Consider the following 12,469-nt stretch of genomic DNA (forward strand, 5'->3'; position numbering starts at 1 on the left):
ATCGTACAATATTTTGCAGAAAACTAATTTATTTAAAGAATTTGTAAGAAAAATTAAGCAATCCAAATTTATTACTTTTGAAATACATGTAAATACTGGCATTTAGAGCTGCCGAAAAAGTGAGGTTATGTTGTTGACATCACCTTTATTATTACATTATGGTGTGTCCCTTTCACAAAATACCTAGTTCAAAATTTATAAATTAAGAGTACAAAATGAAGGTAACTAAAAAGAAAACGCTATAAGAAATTAAAAAATAAAACCGAAATAATCCAAAAAAAAATTTTTTGTCAAAACAAAAATTTTAAAATGTAAGGAAGTATTTGTCATTTCTCGCCATTCTGCATGTAATAAATAGACTGGAATGTTTTTTAAATTGTGGGGAAAAATATGAAAATAAATGCTTTGTATTACACCATGCAGCTGCCGTTCTGAGTCGGTATATCGACATATCCCATCCAAAGAGAAGAAAAGAAGTTCAGTCTAAATCTTCTCGGAGCTAACTCACGCGAAGTTTGTTTTCTGGGGTACGTAGTTTTGGCGTTTCTTGATAAGCTTCATAATATTCCAACTGGAATATATCAAATAATAAAAAATAAGCAAAAATTACAAGAAATCTCAGTTTTGGCAAATTACACACAGCTGCCAGATGTCAATGAGGCAACTCGATAACTACAAAGCGAACAGTGGGGCATTCACATGACTGAGTGTATCTGCCTTTACACTAGTATAAAGTATGAATGTTGGAGATTTCGAGTTCAGTACTCAGCCCCCGAGAAGCTAGCTGATGATAAACTGAAATTCAGAAACATGTCCTAGTAACCATCGCCGTTTGTGAACTTTGTAATTTTTCTCTAATATCAATGTAAAAAACTTAAAAAAAAATTCACGAAACTGTTTTCATTAATATTGTGATAAATTTTAGCATCACAAAGCTGTTAGTAAATACAGGCACAACAACAAAAACATTAAAGCAAGCTACACTTGTGTACATGAACACATAAATCATCATTTACACACACACATGGAAGGCGACGAGAACTACATGCACACACATAACCAGCAGCTCGAAGTGAAGAGATATCTCACACAAACACACATACACACTCATATAAGTAAGTTACCAAGCAGGAGATACAAGAGTTCAAGAAGGTGAAACGTCTAGACCTTTGGAGAATTATGCGGACGAGGCAACAGAGAGTATAAAAGCAGCGCAAGCTGAGTAATAACTAATCAGTTTGATTTAAACACGCTATTAGTTGCGAAGTGAAGTATAATTGTACTACCCCCAAGGGGTCTAATAAAGACTATTTTGCAATACAGAATATTGGAGTTATTTATTCGACAGTTCAGCGATTCGAACGTTAGCAGAAGGTTTCAAATAAGCGGAATTTCCCCAGAATTCGTTACAATATGTACATCTTTTAATAACAAGGTGCAGCAATTTATTGCCGAGGAATTTCGACTCTACTCACGGCACCTAAAAAAATTGTATTTAAGGAGCAAAGCGTTTATCAAACAAAATAATCATCAACAGGTATTCGGAATTTAAAAAATCATAAGACTGCATTTACATGCATACATACATATTATATATAGACAAATTTGGGTGCACAAACAATGCATACATGCCAGCGAAATATCAACGCCCACCCAATACCGCCCATTAATGCATCGATTATGATGCAGTTGGAAGTTTCCAATTTTGAGTTAGTTATTAGTTAAAATTTTTTTTTTCATAACAAAAATAACGTATACCAATTTTATGTTTGACACAATTGCAAATATTTGGATAAGTAAGCAATAAAGAGCCGTGCAATGTAACAGCGAAGCTAATATTTGATGTTAAACAATGTCGCTATTGGCAATGATATATGACAATTTTGTCTAGCCATTTTCTTAGATTTATTGTAGTATGAAGAAATCGAACGGGCTGAGCAATCGCCTTCATTAACAATACATTTTTTTGCAATTGCGGAGGTGATTATGTAAATTTAAGCGCGAATTGCTGACAGAAAAATGACAAAATTGCATTTTCATAGTTTTATGACAGATTTTTCTTTTGGGGCGTTATTATTTTGATTTCTCGAAATCAAGCTCCAATTGCAATTCCAGGTATCGAATGATTGCTTTGATTGTTTTGATTGGTACATGGCGGAAGTGCCTGTGTGCAAAACTAATAAGAGACCACACTTTTAAATACTAAGAAAAATCTCGATCTACAAGCATTCCATTTCCAATTTTACACAGCAACGTAGCAGTATTTTCGGCTCTTACACCGAACACGATTATAACTTCAATATAAAGCAGTTCTGCATAACGGCAATAGGTTTCCAACTTACGAAAACATTTTCCACTCAGTTGGATCTCTTGTCATATCAGCGTTCTCTGGGTGGAAGTTGGCAAAAGAATTTACCGAATTTGTATGGATATGCGCAGGCGCGGTGACGAGTTGTAACTACTCGAACGTGGTGATGGGTGATCTTTGATCAGCGGTTACTGGTGCGGAGAAAATGGTTCGTTGTAAGAAGTTGGCTTGATGGTGATAAGCCAAAATTATGGGTTAAATTGGAGAACGGTGAGCCGGTGAGCGGTTAGCTGATGCCAAAACGTCCCGCATTAGTAAATATGGTAACAGATATAGATGGTGTATTCGATCCCATTTCGACCAATTTTGAACCCGACCCCTTTAGAATTGGCTGAAAGTTTTTCTTCTTTTTCTAGCTTACGAAAGACGTTTTTCAGAAGTTTTTCAAATTTTTTCATCCAACTCAAAAAAAGTTATGAATTTAAAAAAACACCGTTTTTGTTTTCAAAATGCTATAACATTTTCAAAAAATGACCGTTTGGGATCTTTTTTTTTAAATTTGTTTTTAAATGTACTTTTCGGAAAAAATTCAAAAAAATTTTTAAAGTTTTTTTTTTCTCATAAAAAACTTCAATTAATTCTGCAATCATCCCCACTAATCCCGGAGTGGGCCGAGAATTTTTTTTTTTATTTAATTGAAAAAAAAAACTTAAATTTTTTTTGTATTTTTTTCGAAAAGTACATTCAAAAACATATTTAAAAAAAAAAAATGATCCCAAACGGTAAATTTTTGAAAAAGTTAGCGCATTTTGAAAAAAAAACACCGTTTTCCAACTCAAAATAAGTTTTAAATATTTTGAAAAAAAAACTGTTTTTTTTTTAAATGCTATAACTTTTTCAAAAATTGACCGTTTGGGATCATTTTTTTTTCTTAAATATGTTTTTAAATGTACTTTTCGGAAAAAATACAAAAAAAAATTTTAAGTTTTTTTTTTCAATTAAATAAAAATAAAAAAAATTCTTGGCCCACTCCGGGATTAGTGGGGATGATTGCAGAATTGATTGAAGTTTTTTATGAGAAAAAAAAGGGCGAAATTCGAAAAATCTCGAAAAACTGAAAAATTACAAAAAAAAACTTTAAAAATTTTTTTGAATTTTTTCCGAAAAGTACATTTAAAAACAAATTTAAAAAAAAGATCCCAAATGGTAAATTTTTGAAAAAGTGATAGCATTTTGAAAACAAAAACGGTGTTTTTTTTAAATTCATAACTTTTTTTAAGTTGGATGAAAAAATTTAAAAAACTTCTGAAAAACGTCTTTCGTAAGCTGGAAAAAGAAGAAAAACTTTCAGCCAATTCTAAAGCAGTCGGGTTCAAATTGGTCGAAATGGGATGTAATACCCCATATATACTTCCCAGATATGCATATATCGATGATTTTGTCACAGTGACTAGAATATAGAAGTGAATCGCAGCGATATCATCGCTGTCACTTACTGAATTTTAGAGTATCTGGGTGTCGTTCGTTCGGTTTCCGATAGTGGCATTCAAATACCAAATAACGGCGGTTGTGAAATCCGGTACATCTCCGGAAAGATTTAGCCCGAGCTTCTCTTCCAATTTGCGTCGTTCTACTTTTTAATTTAACCTAGGAAGCTACATATTTTATATCGACGCCGAAAGGTAATTTTCGCTTAGAAGTTATTCTAAGTATATTTTTTAAGTATATTGATGTTCTTTTTCGGCTGAAGCTAAGTTAGACTATATTTCACAAAAAACTGCCATAGAGGCGGCTATTTTTAGCATTAATGAATCCATGATTTATGCTGCTATCTACTGCGAGATAACACTACGGACTCATTCAGTATATGCGAGGTTCTCATGGACCGGCCAGTTCAACCTTACCTTATGGGGAGCATTTGCAGCAGTACTTCTCGTAGTAGATCTCATTGATTCGAACTGTTGCAGCTAACTGTTCTGCTATGAGGAGAACTGTGATTGGGATTGCGATAATTGGTTAGCGTGATTGTGGACTTTGACTTAATTCCTTTATTATACTCAGCTGAGCAGAGCTCACAGAGTATATTAACTTTGTTCGCATAACGGTAATCCGTAACGGCTTAAACTAATCGAGATAGATATAGACTTCTATATATCAAAATGATCTGGGTGAAAAAAGAAATTCATTTAGCCATGTCCGTCCGTCCGTCCGTCTGTAAACACGATAACTTGAGTAAATTTTGAGGTATCTTGATGAAATTTGGTACGTAGGTTCCTGGGCGCTCATCTCAGATCTCTTTTCAAAATGAACGAAATCGGACTACAACCACGCCCACTTTTTCGATATCGAAAATTTCGAAAAACCGAAAAAGTGCGATAATTCATTACCAAAGATGGATAAAGAGATGAAACTTGGTAGGTGCGTTGACTTTATGACAAACAAGTAAGGAAGGTTAAGTTCGGGTGTAACCGAACATTACATACTCAGTTGAGAGCTATGGTGACAACATAAGGGAAAATAACCATGTAGGAAAATGAACCGAGGGAAACCCTGGAATGTGTTTGTATGACATGTGTATCAAATGAAAGGCATTAAAGAGTATTTTATGAGGGAGTGCGCCATAGTTCTATAGGTGGACGCCATTTAGGGATATAGCCATAAAGGTGGATCAGGGTTGACCCTAGAATGCGTTTGTACGATATGGGTATCAAATGAAAGGTATTAATGAGTATTTTAAAATGGCGTGGACCTAAGTTCTATAGATGGACGCCTTTTCGAGATATCGCCATAAAGATGGACCAGGGGTGACTCTAGAATTTGTTTGTACAATATGGGCATCAAACGAATGGTGTTAATGAGTATTTTAAAAGGGAGTGGGCCTTAGTTCTATAGGTGGTCGCCTTTTCGAAATATCGCCATAAATGTGGACCAGGGGTGACTCTAGAATGCGTTTGTACGATATGGATATCAAATTAAAGGTATTAATGAGTATTTTAAAAGGGAGTAATCCTTAGTTCCATAGGTGGACGCCGTTTCGAGATATCGCCATAAAGGTGGACCAGGGGTGACCCTAGAATTTGTTTGTACAATATGGGTATCAAAAGAAAGGTGTTAATGAGTATTTTAAAAGGGAGTAATCCTTAGTTCCATAGGTGGACGCCGTTTCGAGATATCGCCATAAAGGTGGACCAGGGGTGACTCTAAAATGAGTTTGTACGATATGGGTATCAAATTAAAGGTATTAATGAGAGTTTTAAAAGGGAGTGGTGGTAGTTGTATATGTGAAGGCGTTTTCCAGATATCGACCAAAATGTGGACTAGGGTGACCCAGAACATTATCGGTTGGATACCGCTAATTTATTTATATATGTAATACCTGGCAAGATTTTAAGGCTGTTTTATTTCGCCCTGCAGAACTTTTTCATTTTCTTCTACTTAATATGGTAGGTGTCACAACAATTTTATAAAGTTTTTTCTAAAGTTATATTTCGCGTCAATAAAACAATCCAATTACCTTACCATGTTTCATCCCTTTTTTCGTATTTGGTATAGAATTATGGCATTTTTTTCATTTTTCGCAATTTTCGATATCGAAAAAGTGGGCGTGGTCATAGTCGGATTTCGTTTATTTTTCATACCAAGGTAAAGTGGGTTCAGATAAGTACGTGAACTGAGTTTAGTAAAGATATATCGATTTTTGCTCAAGTTATCGTGTTAACGGCCATGCGGAAGGACAGACGGACGACTGTGTATAAAAACTGGGCGTGGCATCAACCGATTTCGCCCATTTTCACAGAAAACAGTTAACGCCATATAATCTATGCCCCTACCAAATTTCAAAAGGATTGGTTAATTTTTGTTCGATTTATGGCATTAAAAGTATCCTAGACAAATTAAATGAAAAAGGGCGGAGCCACGCCCATTTTTAAATTTTCTTTTATTTTTGTATTTTGTTGCACCATATCATTTTACTGGAGTTGAATCTTGACATAATTTACTTATATACTGTAAAGATATTAAATTTTTTGTTAAAATTTTACTTAAAAAAAATTTTTTTTTTTAAAAGTGGGCGTGGTCCTTCTCCGATTTTGCTAATTTTTATTAAGCGTACATGCAGTAATAAGAGTAACGTTCCTGCCAAATTTCATCATGATATCTTCAACGACTGCCAAATTACAGCTTGCAAAAGTTTTAAATAACCTTCTTTAAAAAGTGGGCGGTGCCACGCCCATTGTCCAAAATTTTACTAATTTTATATTTTGCGTCATAAGTTCAACTCATCTACCAAGTTTCGTCGCTTTATCGGTCTTTTGTAATGAATTATCGCACTTTTTCGGTTTTTCGAAATTTTCGATATCGAAAAAGTGGGCGTGGTTATAGTCCGATATCGTTCATTTTAAATAGCGATCTGAGATGAGTGCTCAGGAACCTACATACCAAATTTCATCAAGATACCTCAAAATTTACTCAAGTTATCGTGTTAACGGACGGACGGACGGACGGACGGACGGACGGACATGGCTCAATCAAATTTTTTTTCGATCCTGATTATTTTGATATATGGAAGTCTATATCTATATCGATTCCTTTATATATGTACAACCAATTGTTATCCAATCAAACTTAATATACTCTGTGAGCTCTGCTCAACTGAGTATAAAAATAGAAAATTAGAAAAACGTTGGACAACGGGCGTGGCACCGCCCACTTTTAAAAGAAGGTAATTTAAAAGTTTTGCAAGCTGTAATTTGGCAGTCGTTGAAGATATAATGATGAAGTTTGGCAGGAGCGTTACTCCTATTACTATATGTGTGCTAAATAAAAATTAGCAAAATCGGTTGACGAACACGCCCACTTAAAAAAAAAATTGTTTTTAAAGTCAAATTTTAACAAAAAATTTAATATCTTTACAGTATATAAGTAAATTATGTCAACATTAAACTCCAGTAATGATATGGTGCAACAAAATACAAAGATAAAAGAAAATTTCAAAATGGGCGTAACTCCGCCCTTTTTCGTTTAATTTGTCTAGAATACTTTTAATACCATAAGTCGAACAAAAATTTACCAATCCTTGTGAAATTTGGTAGGAACATAGATTCTATGACGATTCTGTGAAAATGGGCGAAATCGGTTGAAGCCACACCCAGTATTTATACACAGTCGACCGTCTGTCCTTCCGCTCGGCCGTTAACATGATAAAATGCGCAAAAAACGATATATCTTAACTAAACTTAGTTCACGTACTTATCTGAAGTCACTTTATCTTGGCCGAAGTCCGACTATGATCACGCCCACTTTTCCGGTATCGAAAATTACGAAAAATGAAAAAAAATGCATAATTCTGTACCAAATATGAAAAAAGAGATGAAACATGGTACCTGGATTGGCTTATTGACGCAAAATATAACTTTAGAAAAAACTTTGTAAAATGGTTGTGACACCTACCATATTAAGTAGAAGAAAATGAAACAGTTCTGCAGGGCGAAATCAAAAGCCCTTGGGATCTTGGCGGGAATACTGTCCGTGGTATTATATATATAAATAAATTAGCGGTACGCGACAGATGATGTTCTGGGTCACCCTGGTCCACATTTTGGTCGATATCTCGAAAACGCCTTCACATATACAACTAAGGGCTACTTCCTTTTAAAACCGTCATTAATACTTTTAATTTTATACTCATATCGTACAAACAAATTCTAGAGTTACCCCTGGTCCACCCTTATTGCGATATCTCGAAAAGGCGTCCACCTATAGAACTAAGGCCTACTACGTTTTAAATAATCATTAACACCTTTCAATTGATACAGATGTCATACAAACACATTCCAGGGTTACCCTAGGTTCATTTTGCTAAATGATGATTTTCCCTTATTTTGTCTCCAAAGCTCTCAGCTGAGTATGTAATGTTCTGTTGCACCCGAACTTAGCTTTCCTTACTTGTTTTGTTGATTGTCGTTCGCCAGGAACTGTTATTTCTATCACATTTCAGACGCAGTCTCAACAAAACAACATGTAACGTTGTCCTTCAATAATTCCGATATCCGCTAGTTCTTGCGGTAGGTGATGCTTTGTGAATCGATGGTTGGTGAATTTTTGGTACATGGTTGGCGTGTGAATGGTGAAACTACGAGAGGTTGGTAGTTGCCAAAGTTACCGGTGACAAGTAAAATATATTGTTGGGTAAAGATCGCCTAAAGTCAAAATCACAGGTAGATCTAGGAACAAAACCATCTAATATATGGCTATTGAGGAGGGAGCAAACTAAACACACGGTGTGAACACGGGGCGAAAAACAATGTACACAATGTTACCAACCTGTTCTTTTTAATGTTTGATGTATTCTGTTAATTCTAACAAAGCCTGTTTGGCCTCAGTGTTGCCACTTTAGCTTTTTTCAAGCTAGATTTGTAGTTGCGATTTAGCTTTAAGCTTCTTTTAGAAATTGATTAGCTTTTTTTCAAAATTATAGAAAATCTAGATAAACAGTTTTATGTAGGTTCAATTTTAAGAACATCGAATGAATTTGGGCTAGATTTAAAAAATTATTAAGGCAACATCAACCTAATATCATTTTCATTCCGAGTGTTTGCCACTCGAGTCTATGGCTGTTTCATCTGCTTCGAAACCGCTTCCGCGGGAAATTTAATTTTTGATTTCAGAAACATTTAACAGGATTTCTTAGTCCACACGAAGACAAAAAAGCTATACAATGATGCATATATATATGCTGTGTAAAACGACGGGCTCGACCCGTTGCAAATCGCATCCATACGAATGGTAACTCTTTGTTTTTCTGTACTTATGTCAACAGGCATAATATTTATTTGAAAGATACCGTTGTGTGTAAGGGTTATAGCTCATATAAAGTAAAACTTACGTAAGGAATTATTATAAGCCATAAGGTAGAATATAACAACTTTATTATAAGGATTATGGACCAACAAAAATATGGCTTACTTACATAAGGTCTTAATAAAAGAAACCTAATACAACAAGGACCTTTTATATACGGCGTATATATAGCTCACCCAAAATCAGGCTTACATAAGCTGTTATAACAAGGAGGTTGAATAAGGATTGGTGTACCAATTATTATAAATTTTATTGTACATATAAAATTGCTTTGGACTTATAATAAGACACCATCTGACTTCAAATTCCTCTATTCATATTCATAATAATCTATTTTAAAACTTTATTTAACCGGGGGCCACTCATCGCCAGTTGTTCGGCCAGCCCAGAAAGTGTCATGAAAATATTCTCTCCAAAAATTCATTTGCTATATATCGTTTGGAGTCGGTGTGAAACACATACCAAAATCTTAAAAAAAAAGGCTCTCAGACAGTGTGGAATGTAGAGTTTACATCTTTCATGGGTTCTTTAATAGGACAAAAACTAGATTTATTTATTGAAAATTGTTTATGGGCGTTTTTATTTCGAAAATGAAAAAACCATTTACCTCAAACATATTACGAAAATTTGTGGACTGTGGTGGAGTATTATTATCATGTATCCCTTTTAAATTAAAACACAGATAGCATCTGCTATCTATTTTTATTTTTTATGAAATTGGAGTAAAAATTAATTTAAATTTTTTATTCTGTTATATCTTTTATGGAAAAAAACTAATAAAACGCATAGAAAGTTAGCTTAAACTTTTAGCTTTTTTTTTTAGCCTTAACAATTTTACTTAGCATTTTTTTGCTTTTCATTTTTGTGAGTCTAGCATTTTCTCTCAAAAAGTTCTTGTTACCCTGGTAAAGTTTAAAATTCCATTGAACTCAAATCTGAGAGCTAGTAAAATAGCAATCAAAAAATACGCTGCACAGTGTTTTCTACGATATCCTTCCCGTTTCTAGTGTGTGTATAATTGCAAGCATGTTTGTTTGAACTTTTTTCGACGTCTTGTTGGCTCCGATTTTTTCTAAATGTTTGATTAAAACACAAAAGGATCGTGTAAATCATTGACCCCGCAATAGCCAAAAATTACTATTTAAACACCTGCATTTTAGGCAGCAAAACTGGTTGTTATTTATTATAAATTTCAAGTGGAATTTAGAGCTGATCATTATCTTAACATGCAAGTCAATTTAGATTTCATTCTAAATCGAAAGTACAGCTTTATACACAATTTTGTGTGATTGCACCAATAAAGAATGCAAATTACGCTATTTTGGCAACAATATAGATGCATTCGTATGTGGCTATTTGCAACTAAATGGAAAACCAAAAAAAATTTGACGTTGCAAAAAAATAATTGAACATAGCATTATTGTCAATAATGACAAACACGAAAATATATAAAATATTTATTATCCTTAAACAACATGTTAGTTTACTTACTTGATTTTAAAACTCTCAAATCCAGAATCGCAAAAACTCAAGGAAATATCTGGAACAAAAAGATAAATTTTTAGCACATTGACAAAGCTTTCTCTCATAAATAATCATAGTGGTATGAACAAACTTAATAGCAATGTTCACCCAATTTAAAATATTAAGGGATTTATAATTTAAGAAGACAGTAGGCGATCGGGTGCAAGCGATCATTACCTACATACTTACTTAATGGCTGTTGTTTAGGGTCTACCGATTTTCGTAATTTTTTGCGCAGATAAAAAAATGTAATAATAGCTGTGTTTTTTTCACGCCTATATACGTTTACGCTTAAACTTTATATGGACTACTAAGCTACAAACTTTAAATACACCTCTGAAATTGCTAGGCATAAAATTAGTATTACTAAATTTCAATACGCATTATACTCAGATGTAACTGTAATATGTGTCCATGTTTCACCCCCTGCACTAATTCCATGTATTCTATGCGCGTCCACTATCTATCACAACTGATTCAGCTGTATGTTATCGCAGAAATACAACAGAGGGTTGTGTCTCCGCTTTTCGGTACACCCTGTAGCTACCCTGCAAAAATCGCGAGTACTCCATGCATGCATGTTTGGAGTACTCGCTATGGACCAACCGAGTGCTCCAAAATTAACCACAATCCATACAAAAAATATGGTCCAATTAACATTGCGATGTCCTAGGACTGGACCATATACTCCAGCTTCGCATTACATCAGAGTAATCAATGGAGTACCCACAGTCCAATAAACATCGTGTAGTGATTACAATCGTTAAAAACGAGCAATGATCGGCTTACAATATGTTCGTGTAGAAACATGAGAACGGTAGAATCGAGCGACACTGGTGCCATCTGATATTGAAAAGTAGCCATCTCCCAAATTTTGTTCCAAGCAAAGCATAAGAAGAAGAATTTGACAGTGGCTTTGGCTAAGGGTGTTGGCACACTTTGCAAGTGAAATTATTTTTCCCACTGGCTGGTAAATTTTCTAATATTTTTCGCAATTAAAAACTGCAATATAAAAATCGATTACGACACAAAATATGTTAGCAAGTATTTTTGTTGTATAGGCAGAATGTTTATAACAGTGCTTCGCGAAATTTTGTATGTGAATGGGCAAGGCGTAATAAACTTCAATTGCAACGTCTGATGTTCCTTCATATTTACAAACTCAACATCTTGGTTGATTGTGGCGATGTTATTGGAATGCATAAGCTTGTGTTAAAAGCATCTATATGAAAAATGTCATTGTGTCACCGCCTTAAGCGAGGATAGGAATTTTTTTCACGCACAAACGAAACGTATACGCGTGTAAAAAAACACGGCTAATATGTATAGTAGAAAGAGATGTCGCATACAAAATTTTCATTGGCTTTTGTTAAAATTTGAAAACTTCAATATTAAAATTCATAAAGATATTCCCGGTTTTTTCTGTATTGTTTTTAACACGCTTATATTAGATTCACTTGTATGTATGTTTGTAACTCTCTAGACTAGGCGCGCAACGCTTAGTTAGATAATGTTTAGGAGACCCAGCTAGCGGCAATTATTGAAGACTCGCGGCAGTGATAAAAAACTCGCTATAAAAAATGAGTTGGGCTTAATAGCGGAGATACGAACCTCTTTTGGTCATAGTTCATATACCTGAATGATCGGTTGCGATGAATAGTAGACACACACGCACTTAGTGTAGAATAGTGTAGAGATCAAATGAAGAGACACATTTCAGTTGCAACTCAGTATAATGCATATTGAAATTTAGCAGTATTAACTTTTTGCGCAACAATT

At 34.3% G+C, this 12,469-nt stretch overlaps 1 protein-coding gene and 1 long non-coding RNA gene across 8 annotated transcripts in view; one reads left to right on the forward strand and one right to left on the reverse strand.

The window, feature by feature from the left end:
- The window catches only part of LOC137250915 (uncharacterized), a 570,288-nt gene that overhangs the window by 472,680 nt on the left and 85,139 nt on the right, over nucleotides 1–12,469 (forward strand). The gene's annotated exons all lie outside the window — the stretch shown is intronic.
- LOC137250907 (uncharacterized) overlaps nucleotides 1–12,469 on the reverse strand; it is a 341,188-nt gene that overhangs the window by 214,466 nt on the left and 114,253 nt on the right. For all 7 annotated transcript variants that reach the window (XR_010953113.1, XM_067784609.1, XM_067784607.1 and 4 more), the window contains one exon: nucleotides 10,658–10,706. The gene's annotated coding sequence lies outside the window, so the exon portion shown is untranslated. The remainder of the gene's footprint in view (nucleotides 1–10,657; nucleotides 10,707–12,469) is intronic.

The sequence above is a fragment of the Eurosta solidaginis genome, chromosome 4 (genome assembly GCF_040869045.1).
Source record: "Eurosta solidaginis isolate ZX-2024a chromosome 4, ASM4086904v1, whole genome shotgun sequence".
Lineage (NCBI taxonomy): Eukaryota > Metazoa > Arthropoda > Insecta > Diptera > Tephritidae > Eurosta > Eurosta solidaginis.